This window comes from Palaemon carinicauda, chromosome 15 (genome assembly GCF_036898095.1).
Source record: "Palaemon carinicauda isolate YSFRI2023 chromosome 15, ASM3689809v2, whole genome shotgun sequence".
Classification (NCBI taxonomy): domain Eukaryota; kingdom Metazoa; phylum Arthropoda; class Malacostraca; order Decapoda; family Palaemonidae; genus Palaemon; species Palaemon carinicauda.
Genome location: NC_090739.1, coordinates 48,698,290 through 48,713,636, shown reverse-complemented (window position 1 = coordinate 48,713,636; position 15,347 = coordinate 48,698,290). Strand labels below are relative to the sequence as shown.

The following is a 15,347-nucleotide window of genomic DNA, read 5'->3' as shown; positions in this document are numbered from 1 at the left end:
TTTTAGCACCCAGCAACCTAAAGGTGTTGTGCTTTTTAGCACCCAGCAACCTAAAGGTGTTGTGCTTTTTAGCACCCAGCAACCTAAAGGTGTTGTGCTTTTTAGCACCCAGCAACCTAAAGGTGTTGTGCTTTTTAGCACCCAGCAACCTAAAGGTGTTGTGCTTTTTAGCACCCAGCAACATAATGGTGTTGCGCTTTTAAGCATCCAGCAACATAATGGTGTTGCGCTTTTAAGCATCCAGCAACATAATGGTGTTGCGCTTTTAAGCATCCAGCAACATAATGGTGTTGCGCTTTTAAGCATCCAGCAACATAATGGTGTTGCGCTTTTAAGCATCCAGCAACATAATGGTGTTGCGCTTTTTAGCATCCAGCAACATAATGGTGTTGCGCTTTTTAGCATCCAGCAACATAATGGTGTTGCGCTTTTTAGCATCCAGCAACATAATGGTGTTGCGCTTTTTAGCATCCAGCAACCTAAAGGTGTTGTGCTTTTAAGCATCCAGCAACATAATGGTGTTGCGCTTTTAAGCATCCAGCAACATAATGGTGTTGCGCTTTTAAGCATCCAGCAACATAATGGTGTTGTGCTTTTTAGCATCCAGCAACATAATGGTGTTGTGCTTTTTAGCATCCAGCAACATAATGGTGTTGTGCTTTTTAGCATCCAGCAACATAATGGTGTTGTGCTTTTTAGCATCCAGCAACCTAAAGGTGTTGTGCTTTTAAGCATCCAGCAACATAATGGTGTTGCGCTTTTAAGCATCCAGCAACATAATGGTGTTGCGCTTTTAAGCATCCAGCAACATAATGATGTTGTGCTTTTTAGCATCCAGCAACATAATGGTGTTGTGCTTTTTAGCATCCAGCAACATAATGGTGTTGTACTTTTAAGCACCCAGCAACCTAATAATGTGGTGCTTTTTAGCAGCCAGCAACCTAAAGGTGTTGTTCTTTTTAGCAGCCAGCAACCTAAAGGTGTTGTACTTTTTAGCATCCAGCAACCTAAAGGTGTTGTGCTTTTCACCACCAAGCAACCTAAAGGTGTTATGCTTTTCAGCATCAGCAAGCTAAAGATGTTGTGCTTTTTAGCATCCAGCAACCTAATGGTGTGCGTTTTAGCTCGCAGCAACCTAATAGTGCGCTTTTTAGCCAAGGCCGTCTCGAGAGAAGGCCGGGTCATTTGGATCGTAAGAAAGATCCCACGTGACACGAGTAGTGCTTTCACACTGCTACTATAGGCTGTGAGTTAAGGGGTCGCGCTCTATTTCTTTACATTTTTCAGCTGTTATTCCAGAAAATCTTACTGTTTTGGAATCCAGGCTAGAGCCTATTATGTGGTGTGTACCAAAGTGCAAAGAGAGTTACCGAAATTGACTGAAAGTATGTGTTTTCCTTTCCAAATGCAGATAAAGAAAAAACCAAGTGATTGGACGTTATCAGGAGAGCCGAATATGTTCTTAACTAAAATAGTAGGGGAAGTACTATATCTATTTTTGTAATAATTATAATTGCATTACATTGTTCATGTAGTATTGGTCACAGAATATCAGCCTCTTGTATAAGGTTTTAATTTAAAGATTACCAAACTGTTTAAAAAATTACTTGGGTATTCACACTTTTTTCCCTTGCTACTTACAACTTCATTATCTCTGATTTCTTCTCTTTCAATTCTTGCCTCCTCATTCTTCAGTTGCTTCCTCTCTCTCTCTCTCTCTCTCTCTCTCTCTCTCTCTCTCTCTCTCTCTCTCTCTCTCTCTCTCTCTCTCTCTCTCTCTCTCTCTCTCTCATTTTTATGAAAATGTGTTATGGACTTTAATATTGAATTTAAACACTTTTCAGGTGACACAGCTGCACTTCAAATCTAGTGATATTAAATCTGACACATTCTTCTTCGATAAAACAATTGGGAAGAACCTCACAGCTAAGAGAATTGCAAACATTAATAGTAAAAAGGTAAATACAAATCCGTCAAATACTTCAAGTAAATAAAATGTAGGCTACAGCAAGATCATGCGATTGTGGATGATTGTACAAAAGATATCAAATAATTCTAAATTGCCGGAAATTTTCATGTATGTTAATGTTGTATTTATTTTTTTAATTGAATTGTTAGAATCATTCAAATTTTTTCGCCAAGCAAGCGTAGTTTGGAATCAGCGGGTCTTGGAATTAGGCAACTGCCACGGGAAAGTTTTATTTCAATTTTATTACTTTTTTTCTGTCTAAATTTTCTTAGCTTGATTACTCAAAGTCGTCTCCATTTGGTGTGTATGATCTCTTAATTTTTCTATGAGGATTGTCAGCTGTAAACTGTAACTAGAAACAAAGTCTATGCAGAGTGAGTGGTGTGTAATAGAAAGAAGGGTTGAGGATGACCAGGTGTCCCGTCTCCATATCACTGGACCTACTCGTGCCGACTTCTTCCCCCACTGACCAGGCATGTACTTTAGACGGCCTTGTCTTAGCCCCCAGCAACGTAATGGTGTTTTGCTTTAGAGCACCCAGCAACCTAGTGGTATTGTGCTTTAGAGCACCCAGCAACCTAGTGGTTTTGTGCTTTTGAGCACCCAGTAACCTAGTGGTGTTGTGCTTTTGAACACCCAGCAACCTAGTGGTGTTGTGCTTTTGAACACCCAGCAACCTAGTGGTGTTGTGCTTTTGAACACCCAGCAACCTAGTGGTGTTGTGCTTTTTAGCACCCATCAACCTAGTGGTGGTGTCCTTTTGAGCACCCAGTAACCTAGTGGTGTTGTGCTTTCGAGTACCCAGCAACCTAGTGGTGTTGTGCTTTTAGTACCCAGCAACCTTGTGGTGTTGTGCTTTTGTGCACCCAGCAACCTAAAAGTGTTGTGCTTTTGAGTACCCAGCAACCTAGTGGTGTTATGCTTTTTAGCACTCATCAATCTAGTGGTGTTGTGCATTTTAGCCCCAATCAACCTAATGGTGGTGTCCTTTTGAGCACCCAGTAACCTAGTGGTGTTGTGCTTTTGAGTACCCAGCAACCTAGTGGTGTTGTGCTTTCGAGTACCCAGCAGCCTACTGGTGTTGTGCTTTTGAGTACCCAGCAACTTACTGGTGTTTTGCTTTTGAGTACCCAGCAACCTTAAGCTGTTGTGCTTTTGAGTACCCAGCAACCTAGTGGTGTTGTGCTTTTTAGCATTCATCAACCTAGTGGTGTTGTGCTTTTTAGCACCCATCAACATAGTGGTGTTGTGCTTTTTAGCACCCATCAACCCAGTGGTGGTGTCCTTTTCAGCGCCCAGCAACCTAGTGGTGGTGTGCTTTTGAGTACCCAGCAACCTAGTGGTGTTGTGCTTTTTAGCACCCATCAACCCAGTGGTGGTGTCCTTTTGAGCGCCCAGCAACCTAGTGATGTTGTGCTTTTGAGTGCCCACCAACCTAGTGGTGTTGTGCTTTTGAGTACCCACCAACCTAGTGGTGTTGTGCTTTTGAGTACCCAGCAACCTAGTGGTGTTGTGCTTTTGAGCACCCAGCAACCTAAAGGTGTTGTGCTTTTTAGCCCTCAGCAACGTAATGGGTTTTTTCTGCTCTTAGCACCCTAATGGTTTTGCGCTTTTTAGCCATCAGCAACGTAATGGTTTTGAGGTTTCTGGGCCACAGTAATGTAATAGCTTTGATTTTTAGCCTTGTGATGTAAGGGCTTTTTTGCTTATAAACCTCAACAACATAAGGGATTTTGTGCTTTCATTATCCACAGCAACTTGAGGGTTTTTGTGGATTTTATCCCTGAGTAACTTGAGTGCGTTTGTGCTTTTCAGCTCCCAGTAACTTAAAGGCTTTCGTGGTTTTTAGCCCCATCAATATAAAGGATTTAGTGTTTTTTAACCCCCGGTAATGTAATGGCTTTTGTGTCTTTTAACCCCAAGCAATGTAATTGCGTTTATGCTTTTAATCCCTGGTAAAATAGGGGCTTTTTTACCTTTTACCCTCAGTAACATAAAGTCTTTTATGTATTTCAGCTTTCAGCCCCCACCAACATAGTCTTTTATGTATTTCAGCTTTCAGCCCCCACCAACATAGTCTTTTATGTATTTCAGCTTTCAGCACCCACCAACATAATGGCTTTTGGGCACTTTAGCACCCAGTAACGTAAAGGCTTCTTTGTTTTTTACTCCTCAGCAGCGTAATGGTTTTTTTTTTTTTTTGAACTTTTTAGCCCCAGCAACGTAAGGGGTTCTTTGCTTTTTAGCCCATAGTAACGTATAGGATTCTGTTTTAACTTTAACCCCCAGCAACATAACGGCTTTTTTGCTTTTTAGTTCCAGCAACGAGAGGGCCTTTGGGCTTTTTACCCCCAGCAACCTAACAGCTTTTGTGCTTTTTAGTTCCAGCAACGAAAGGGCTTTTGTGGTTTTTAGCCCCAGCAACGTAGAGTCTTTTGTGCTTTTTAGCCCCCAACAATGTAACGGCTTGTATGCATTTTAGCCCCAGCAACGCAATGGCTTTTGTGCTTTCTAGACCCAACAATGTAATGGCTCTTGTGCTATTAAGCCCTTAGCAGTGAAAATCCTTTGGTTCTTTTAGCTTTCAGCAACGCATGGGCTTTTCCACTTTTTAGCCCCAAGCAACATAAGGACTTTGGTGCTCTTTACCCACAGCAACATAAGGACTTTATGCTTTTTACCCACAGCAAAATAAGGACTTTATGCTTTTTACCCACATCAAAATAAGGACTTTAGTGCTTTTTATCCACGACAACCTAAGAACTTTAGTGCTTTTTACCCACAGCAATGTAAGGACTAGGTCTTTTACCCAGAGCAATGTAAGGACTTCAGTGTTTTTTACCCACAGCCATGTGAGGACTTTAGTACATTTTACCCACAGCAATGTAAGGACTTTATGCTTTTTACCCACAGTAAAATAAGGACTTTATGATTTTTACCCACAGCAAAATAAGGACTTTATGCTTTCTACCCACAGCCAAATAAGGACTATAGTGCTTTTTACCCACAGCCAAATAAGGACTATAGTGCTTTTTACCCACGACAACGTAAGAACTTTAGTGCTTTTTACCCACAGCAATGTAAGGACTTTAGGACTTTTACCCAGAGCAATGTAAGGACTTTAGTGTTTTTTACCCACAGCCATGTAAGGAATTTAGTACATTTTACCCACAGCAATGTAAGGACTTTAGTGCTTTTTACCCACAGCAATGTAAGGACTTTAGTGCTTTTTACCCACAGAAACGTAAAAACTTTAGTGCTTTTTACTCACAGCAACGTAAGGACTCTAGTGCTTTTTACCTGCAGCAACGTAAGGACTTTAGTGCTTTTTACCCACAGCAACGTAAGGACTTTAGTGCTTTTTACCCACAGCAACGTAAGGACTTTAGTGCTTTTTACCCCCCGCAACGTAAGGTCTTTCGTGTTTTTACCCCCAGCAACGAAAGTTGTTTTGTCCGTTTCAGCACCAAGCAACATGTGCTATTTTTGCTTTTTAACCCCCAGCAATATAATGACGTTCGTGATTTTTAGCCACCAGTAGTGGAAGGGCTTATGTGCGTTTTAGACTCTGCAACGTGAGGGCTCTTGTTCTTTTTAGCCACAAGCAACATGATGGCTTTTGTGCTTTTTAGCCCCAGCAACGTAATGGCCTTTACACTTTTTAGCCCCAGCAACGTATTGGACCTCACACTTTTTAGCCCCAGCAACGCTATGTCTTTTGTGCTTTTTAGACCCAGCAACATAAGGTCTTTTTTGCTTCTTAGCCCCAGCCATGTAATGGCCTTCACACTTTTTAGTCCCAGCAACGTAAGGTCTTCTAGTGCTTTTCAGCCCCAGCAACGTAAGGTCTTCTAGTGCTTTTCAGCCCCAGCAACGTAAGGTCTTCTAGTGCTTTTCAGCCCCAGCAACGTAAGGTCTTCTAGTGCTTTTCAGCCCCAGCAACGTAAGGTCTTCTAGTGCTTTTTAGCCTTTACCCTTTTCAGCACCAGCAACGTAATGTCTTTGATGCTTTATAGCCCCAGCAACGTAATGACCTTCACACTATTCAGCCCCAGCAACGTAATGGCCTTCACACTATTCAGCCCCAGCAACGTAAGGTCTTTAGTGATTTTCAACTCCAGGAATGTAATGGACTTCACACTTTTTAGCTCCAGCAACGTAAGGTCTTTAGTGCTTTTTAGCCCCAGGAACGCAATGGCCTTCACACTTTTTACCCCCAGTAATGTATATTTTTTGTCCTTTTTATCCTCTAGCAACATAATGGCTTTTGTGGGTTTTAGCCTCAGCAATATAAGGTATTTTTTTGCTTTTTAGACCCCAGTAATGTAAGGCCTTTCGTGTTTCAAAGACAAGGAACTTGACTTTTGTACCTCTTAGCCAGAGCAACGTAAGGGCTTCTGTGTTTTTTAGCCCTCAACAGCGTAATGGCTTTTGAGCTTTTTAACCCTGGCAAGGTAAGGGTTTTTTTTGCCTTTCAGCCCATAGAAACGTATAGAATTTTGTACCTTCTAACCCCAGCAATGTAACGGCATTTTTTTCTTTTTAGTCCTAGCAACGAAAGGGCTTTTGTGCTTTTATCACTAACAGTGTGAGGGCTTCTGTGCTTCTTAGCCCCAGCAACGTATGGTCTTTTGTGCTTTATACCACCCAACAATATAAGGGCTTGTGTGCTTTTAGCCCCAGCAACGCAAGGGCTTTTGGGCATTTCAGACTCAACAACGCAATGGCCTTTACACTCTTTAGCCCTAGCAGCCTAATGGCTTTTGTGTTATTTAGTCCTCAGCAATGAAAGACCCTTTGTGCTTTTAGCCTTTAGAAGCTCAAGGGCTTTTCCATTTTTTAGCCCTAAGCAACATGAGGACTTTAGGTTTTTTACCATCAGGAACGCAAGGGCTTTATTACTTTATACCTACCCAGCAACATAAAATCGTTCGTGTTTTTATCCCCCAGCAACGGAAGGGTTTTTGTCAATTTTAGCACCAAGCAACATAAGTGCTATTCTTGCTTTTTAGCCATCAGCTACGTAATGGTTTTGTGCTTTTTAGCTCTCGGAAACGTCGAGCCCTTCGTACTTTTTAGCCACCAGTAGCGTAAAGGTTTTTTGTGCGTTTTCCCTGCTGCAACGTGAGCGCTTTTGTGCTTTTCAGCCCCCTTCAACATAAGGGCTTTTGTGCTTTGTATCCCCCCAGCAACGAGAGTTTTTTTTTTTTGTGCTTTTCAACCTCTAGTAACGTAAGTTTTTTGGGGCTTTTCAACCCCCAGTAACCTAAGGTTTTTTGTGCTTTTCAACCCCCAGTAACGTAAGGTTTTTTGTGCTTTTCAACCCCCAGTAACGTTAGGTTTTTTGTGCTTTTCAACCCCCCCCCCCCCAGTAACGTAAGGTTTTTTGTGCTTTTCAACCCCCAGTAACTCAAGGTTTTCTGAGCTTTTCAACCCCCAGTAACGTAAGATTTTCTGTGCTTTTCAACCCCCAGTAACGTAAGGTTTTTTTGCTCTTCAACCCCCAGTAACGTAAGGTTTTTTGTGCTCTTCAACCCCCAGTAACGTAAGGGTAAGGTTTTTTGTGCTTTTGAACCCCCAGTAACGTAAGGTTTTTTTGTGCTTTTCAGCCCCAGTAACGTAGGTCTTTTGTGCTTTTTAGCCTCATCAATGTAATAGCTCTTGTGCTTTTTAGCCCGTAGGAACGTAATGGGGTTTGTGCTTTTAAGCCCACAGGAACATAATGGGGTTTGTGCCATTAAGCCCACAGGAACGTAATGGGGTTTGTGCCATTAAGCCCACAGGAACGTAATGGGATTTGTGCCATTAAGCCCACAGGAACGTAACTGGTTTTATGCTTTTTAGCCTCGTCAACGTAAGGGCTATTGTACTTTTTAGACAAAGCAACTTAAATGGCCTTAATGCTCTTAGCCACCAGTAGCATAAGGACTTGTGTACGTTTTAGCCACTACAACTCGAGGGCTTTGGTTCTTTTTAACCCCCAGCAACATAATGGCTTTTGTGCTTTCTAGCCCCAACAACATAAGAGCTTTTAGTATTTTTTATCTCCCAGCAACGTAAGGGTTTTTGTGCTCTTGGCCCCCAGCAACGTAAGGATTTTTGTGCTTTTCACACCCCAGTAACGTAGGATCTTTTGTCCATTTTATCCCCATCAACGTAATAGCTCTTGTACATTTAGCCCCCCGGAACGTAATGGCATTTGTGCTTTTTAGCCCCATCAACGTAAGGGCTTTTATACTTTTTAGACCCAGCAACGTAAGGGCTTTTGTACTGTTTAGACCCTGCACGTAAGGGCTTCTGTGCTTTTTAGCCCCATCATCGTAGGAGCTTGTGCTTTTTATCCCCCAGCAACAAGAAAGGTTTTGTACTTTTCAGCCCCAGCAACGTAACGGAGAAAATAGTTTTAGAATTCTCCTGTGTTAGTTATACATTTGGAAGACCTTGCCGAACAAGGAGCCGTGCAGATACCGCCATAATAAGTACCAGCGATATAGAAATCTCAAAGATATCCGAATGTTCAGACATCATGTTCCGTGCAAAAAGGGATTTTTGACGCCACCTTCGTCGTCTTCACCATATAATGTCTACTTTAAAGCTGTTATATGATTAATTTTCTGTTTTATACTATTTTCTTTTTAGGCTTGTAAAACATTTAAAGAGCTGCCTAAAGTATATTATTTACTTACTTTAAGGACTGCTTGTCTGGTCCTATACAGCAGGGGAACCCTAATCTCTACAGGACCTTCACAGTCATTTTAACATGTTTGTTCCGAAGCATTCAACCTTTCACACAGCATATTGCTCGTTTATTGTCAAATCCACACTATCGAGATACCTAGAGAACAAGAAAGTCTTCAGTTTTTTCTTGGAAACCTTAAAATCTTCAGTTTTTCGGATATCTAGTTGGAGCTTAATGTATAGTCTATGGGCCGCATATTTAAAGGCTCTAGAGCCTACAGTAGACATATATCTAGGTTCCAATAATTTGATCCCATCTATGACTATTCTCGTGTCAACACTATTTGTTGGCTGCACAATATATATCAACCCTCTTAGATATTTTTGACGCTTGGTTCTGATAGCTTGATGGCTTATTGTACATGTATTAATTTATTTTCGCTTTAATAGGCAGCCAGTGTAAATAAATTAGTGTAGGAGTGATCTTTTCTCCGGGTGCGACACCTTTTAGCAGCCTTGCGTCTCGGTTTATTATGTTTTGTAATTTCACAAGTTGCATTTTTTTGTAAATTGTAGTAGTTGGGGTTACAATAGTCAATCCTGGTAATACCTCAGTTTATCACAAGTTTCTTTACGGAACATTCATCCAGGTACTTCTTTATAAAAGCAAGGTTTCTAAGATAACTAACGATTTTTACTACATTATTTGTTTGGGCATTGGAAGACAAGTTAATGTCAAAACATATGCCAAGATCATGAACTTTACTATATATCGGGGAAGAGTTGTTATTTATGTTTATTAGAATATGAACAAAGTTTCTTACGCTTTTTTTTTCATCCCAACTACCATAAACTGTTTTATTTTAATTTAATCTTAATTGATTTATTGTCATCCATTCTCTAACACTAGCATGAATACGGTATAGAGTTTCAGTAGTGTAGTCTATACCATTTATGGAGAAGTATCATCTTGCAATTAGTTTGAACTTCACTCCATACCTTTGTAGTATTTTCGACAGACCAATATTATAGATATAGGATAAAATTGCGCCTATTACACTCCCGTTAGGTACCCCTCTGTTTAAAGGTTTATATGATAAGAGTTCCAGTTGCACACACTAATTCCGTCAACCAAGTAATCTTTTAGGTATTCAAAAGCTTGATCTTCAATATCGATGGACCTTAGATCATTTCTATTAGTTGCAGTTCATGCACAATTGATCAAAAGCAGCACTACGATAAAGTAATATTAGAACACCACATATATTTTCATCCATCATTTCCAGCATTTACAATAGAATAGATAACTGTCTCCGTAGCGTATAATTTTCTGTAAGCAGATTGGTTCTTTGACAAAACCTATATTTCAATTAAGTGACTTATTAGTTATTCAAGAATTACATATTCCTACACTTTTGAAAAAAAAGATAGATTCGAAATAGATCTATAAGAGCTTAATTCCTGATAATATAGAGCACTTTTCAGAACCAGTATAACTATAGCTACAGTATTTTCTCAGATTTGGGAAACTTTCACTCATGGATGCTTGTATATGCTATTCTCGTAATCATATCAGATAGACTAGAAAATTTTCTTTCTGCAATTACTTCAGATATTGGAAGTTTGTTTTCTTTGCGCTCTTGATACTCCTGCTGCCATCCTCTTGTGTTATATTATTGAATCTCGCTGATTTTAACTATATTATTACCTGGTGTAGTACTAATCTGATGTTGTGTTTTCTATTTTGTTTTTAAAGAATACTCGAAAATTATTTGCTACTTTCTGGTTACTATACCCCTCTGGTAGCATTTTTTTTATTTACAATTCCCATTTCACGCTACCATAGGCTACCATTTAGGAAACTATATAACCTATGTCTGTTGAGGCTTCACAGATCTTTCTCATAGTAGTCGCCTTTTTTCCTTCTTAGTAGGTGATTATATTGGCACATTGCACTTTTGTATTCTACCCATGTAATTTGTTTTCATCCGATTACACTCTATTTCTTTACATCTGTTTTACCTCTTTGCTCTAAAGTCTCCCTATCAAACCAAGGAGATTGTAGTTTTACATTATCTGAGTGAATTAGATGTGGCAGTTACTGTATTTCCGAAACAAACTCACTCAAGGACACCAGGGTTGCCGGTCAGTTTCTTGCACCTCTCCATTCATAACCAGCAGAGCAATAAAAACAGGACAGTGACCTCCTTAGCAGAAGACAGAATTATATGTTAATGAGTAATAGAATCTTTATGAATACTGAAATCATTTAATAGAAATAGATAAAGATATGAATTCGGATTAGAATTTAGAATTTTGGATAATCCAGATAAGTTTTATAAACATTTTTTTTCAATTTCCTGACTTAAAACTTGATCATCTTGATCTGAAACTGATTGGTAATGAACTATTTCTACAACAAAAATCAGTCAGAATGTGATTTGCATCATTAGCCATTAATGAAATGTGATTAAAAGATAATATTAAAAATAATTTTATTTGCTTACGGAGCTGAAAATAGGACTGCCCATCAAGAATTTAAATCAGATGAAAATGTAAAATCCAGGACTAGTCATAACTCCTAGTAAATTATATAGGATGAACAGATAAAACGTCAAATGTCAAAATATCGATCTGAAAAAAGAAACAAATAAAATATATATATTGATTACATAAGAGTTCAATAACAAAAGACTTTTTGGTAAAAACAATCTTTAAACAATTAAATATTTTTATTAATATTATAGTGTATCAAAATAGACTAATTGTAACGTGAATACAAAGTGTAGAAATAAAAAAATTAAAATCTTAAAATCAATTACTAATAATTGATATTTTGCAATTAACTGATAACGATAAAGTGACATACAACCTTTGAGCGGTCGGTAACCAGTATATTTTGTAGTAAAAATATAGCACTTGAAAACCGCAAGAAAGATTTCCAATCTGGCGTAGTTTCATTAGTTCAGAACGAATATATTATCAAGCCGGTTTTAACCGGAAGGATTCGAGGTGGTTGAACTTCAGACAGCTTGTTGACAAAAAAAAACAAAAAAACAAGGAATTAAAATTAGGAGATCTTTCATAATTTCGAAACATTGCACAAAAGGGTGTTTCCAGAGATAGATTCACGGGAACACGTTGTGAATGGGTGAGCATGTTAGAGATATCAGACTAAACAAGCTTATCTATTGTAGGTCAAGGATGATGTCTTTTTGCCTCATAAAGAGAAAAAATAAACATTTTCATCATCATTGTGCTCTGCCTGGAGTACTTCGTTTTACTTATTCATTAGACAATAATCATGGAAAGACCAGTTGTTTTATTTCTTGGATTGTTCTTTAGTGCTTCAAAACATACTCCTCATTATAAACAATCAAAACATACTCATCATTATAAACAATCAAGCGCAACTTAATGATTTCCTTAACTCCTATTGCTGTACCACGTGGGTTTGGAATCAGGTTTTACCACTAAGCAACATTTCCGGATTTTTTCATTGCCTGACAAAATTGACCGAGTCTCTAAATAAACCGAATAGTGGAATTTTTTTTCCTTTTTTTTTTTTTTTTTTTTTTTTTTGACAATTCTGGATGGCCATGGTCTTCCGCTATCAACAAGTTACAAACTCGTCTAATATTTTATATTTCTTACGGGATGCTTGAACAGCTTGTTTTCACAGAAGCGAAGAATATTATTATTATTATTATTATTATTATTATTATTATTATTATTATTATTATTATTATTATTATTATTATTATTATTATTATTATTATTATTATAGGCGCAGGGGATAAAAGTTTCCAATTAAAGGAAATGCTTGTAAAGTAAACATGAATTTCCCAAAGGATAAAGGAATTCTAAAAGCACTTCCTGTGGTTAAATATTTGTCTGCTTGGATAAGGGTATATTATATGTGCTTGTACCATGTATACTCTCTCTCTCTCTCTCTCTCTCTCTCTCTCTCTCTCTCTCTCTCTCTCTCTCTCTCTCTCTCTCTCGCTGTATTATATATATATATATATGTATATATATATATATATACATATGTATATATATATATATATATATATATATATATATATATATATATATATATATATATATATATTATATAGTATATATGTATGCATATATATTATAATATATACATATATATACACATAAATACATGCATACATATATGTACATATATATACACATACACATACACATATATATATATATATATATATATATATATATATATATGTGTGTGTGTGTGTGTGTGTGTGTGTATGGAGAGAGAGTTCAAAACTAAAATAATGATAAAACTTGAAAATTTTCAAGACTAGATTTGCCTTGATTTAGTTTAGTCGACGAGTGAAATCTGAGTTTCATTGTTTCCGACTGAAGAGATAACCTTGGCATTGATCCTTGTTGGCCTTTACTTTAGATTATTGCTCCTATTATCACAAGGAAAGCTTGAAATTTCGAAATAGAAGAGACATAAACATTGTTTCTTACTGTGGAAAAAACACATACCGTAAATGTCAGCAGTTTTTAATAGGATTACAAGACTACTTCAAAATCAAATAAAATACAACCTCCATGAATGGCAAACTCAAGAATATTAAATTTCTATTCAAGGTCTGACTGAAGAGGTTGTGTGGGATGTGACAGAATATTTAGGTCAAACACACTGTCTGTCAATCATATCCTTTATATTTCTGGTATTCTGTATTTTGGTTCGCCTCTCATGTTGCTACTTTTTTTTTATAATCTTATTTTCTTCGTAGCCAAATCTGCTATACTCTGACTATTTCCCTTTTACATTTGATACTGAGGTTGCTACCATTTACTGGAAATTCTCTCTCTCTCTCTCTCTCTCTCTCTCTCTCTCTCTCTCTCTCTCTCTCTCTCTCTCTCTCTCTCTCTCTCTCAAAAATCATATGTAAAAGTCAATCTAAATCAACAAATGTTTAAGCTTATAAGGAAAGGATATATATATATATATATATATATATATATATATATATATATATATATATATATATATATATATATATACATATATATGTGTGTATATATACATATATGTGTGTGTAACATTATCCTCAGTTATCAGTCCACTGTAGAACAAAAATCCTCAGAGGTGTCCTTCCACTCGCGTCTGTTTAGGGTCATTCTATGCCAATCTATACCCATTCTGTTATTCTTAATGTCCATTTATTATCGGTTATTCTCATTATATGTCCTGCCCATTTCCATTTCTTTTTCTTTCTTGTTAGAATATCCTCTACATTAGTTTGATCTCTTATCCATGTTGTTCTTTTTCTGTCTTTAGTGTTATTTCCATCATAATTCTTTCTATAGCTCTTTGAGTTGTAACTAGCTTATTTTCTAAGGCATAATAAGGTTCTAAGTTTCAGATGCTTAAGTTAATACTGGTAGGACCATCTGATTAAATGCTTTTCTTTTTTGAGAAAATGTGATATTACTTTTCATAAGCAAATTTTGTTTGTCAAAGCTCTCATTCCCATTCTTATTCTTCTTTCAATTTCGGTTTCGGTCTCATCTCCGGATTCTTCTTTTAAAATTTGATTCTAATAGGTATGTGGAAACACCCAAACGAAAAGTAATTGATAGAGGTTCACACTAAATTATTCATCATTTTGAATCTATGTAATTCATGTCTCTATTCAATATGATAAAATCATCAGGAAAACCTCATTGTCGACAAGCAAGTCTATATTTTTCAGTAAGGCATATGAACGGTTTTTCTAAACTCAAAATTCTGTGTATTGAATTATTTACTTTGCCATAAAAGTTGTCTTTTTGACCGAGAGAATCGGAGTAAAGACAATCTTTGGCAAATCGGTTAAAAGGGATCTAGGTAAATAAATCAATATTTATGTGACGTTAACGCTCACAAAAGATTGATCATGACATTCTGAAAATATGAAAACTACCCAAAGATTTTGATTTGAAGGTTAGGCAAAGGAAATGTAGCCAAAAAGTTGATTTTATAGTTGAAGTTTGTGTTGAAGGAGTATTTAGTGTGAAATTGGAATTTCATTGGGATTTTTTTTATAAAGAGGTGAAAATAAAATTATTCTTCATTTTCAATTCACGTAACTAAATAGGTCTTTTGATATATAATACACAAATTGTAAACTTTTTTAAGTCGTAACACAAAATCAAATTACGACCTCAAAATTTTATTCAATCATAGGTTCCAAAACATTACCCTAAGGCAAAGAATTTGAAGAATAGATTTTATAATGAACGAATTAATTGTTCTCTACCGCACGTGTTTCTTACAAACTCATACACTGTAATGCTATATGCTCGCACTCCCCCGCACTGATAAAAAAAAAACTTGATTAAGTTTGCCATCACATGTTTCATATTGTTTGAATTTCTGTGATATTGTTGCCCTCAGCTATTTGTATATAAGCTTCGTTACTTGTTGAATAAATTTCACTTACTTTCACCTCGCCTCTCTGTTTAGTACCTTACAGCCACCTTGCACAGTTTGGTCAAAAAGTAGTTGAGATGCGGGAATTATTGTTATACTACGGTGACAGCCAGTAATGATCTACAATTGGGAACTGGTGGTCATTGATATAAAGGCTACAGTAAATGTTGACCATGTACAAAGTATAAAGACTCCACGTTTATAGTTGTTTCAACATAATCATCATCATGTTCGTTT

General features: G+C 37.2%; 1 protein-coding gene across 3 annotated transcripts in view; it reads left to right on the top strand.

The window, feature by feature from the left end:
* The window catches only part of LOC137654606 (pancreatic triacylglycerol lipase-like), a 98,175-nt gene that overhangs the window by 45,743 nt on the left and 37,085 nt on the right, over positions 1-15,347 (top strand). Inside the window, exon 2 of one of the 3 annotated variants that reach the window (XM_068388390.1) lies at positions 1,845-1,958. The exons of the other annotated variants lie outside the window; for them this stretch is intronic. The gene's annotated coding sequence lies outside the window, so the exon portion shown is untranslated. The remainder of the gene's footprint in view (positions 1-1,844; positions 1,959-15,347) is intronic. 3 annotated transcript variants of the gene reach the window in all.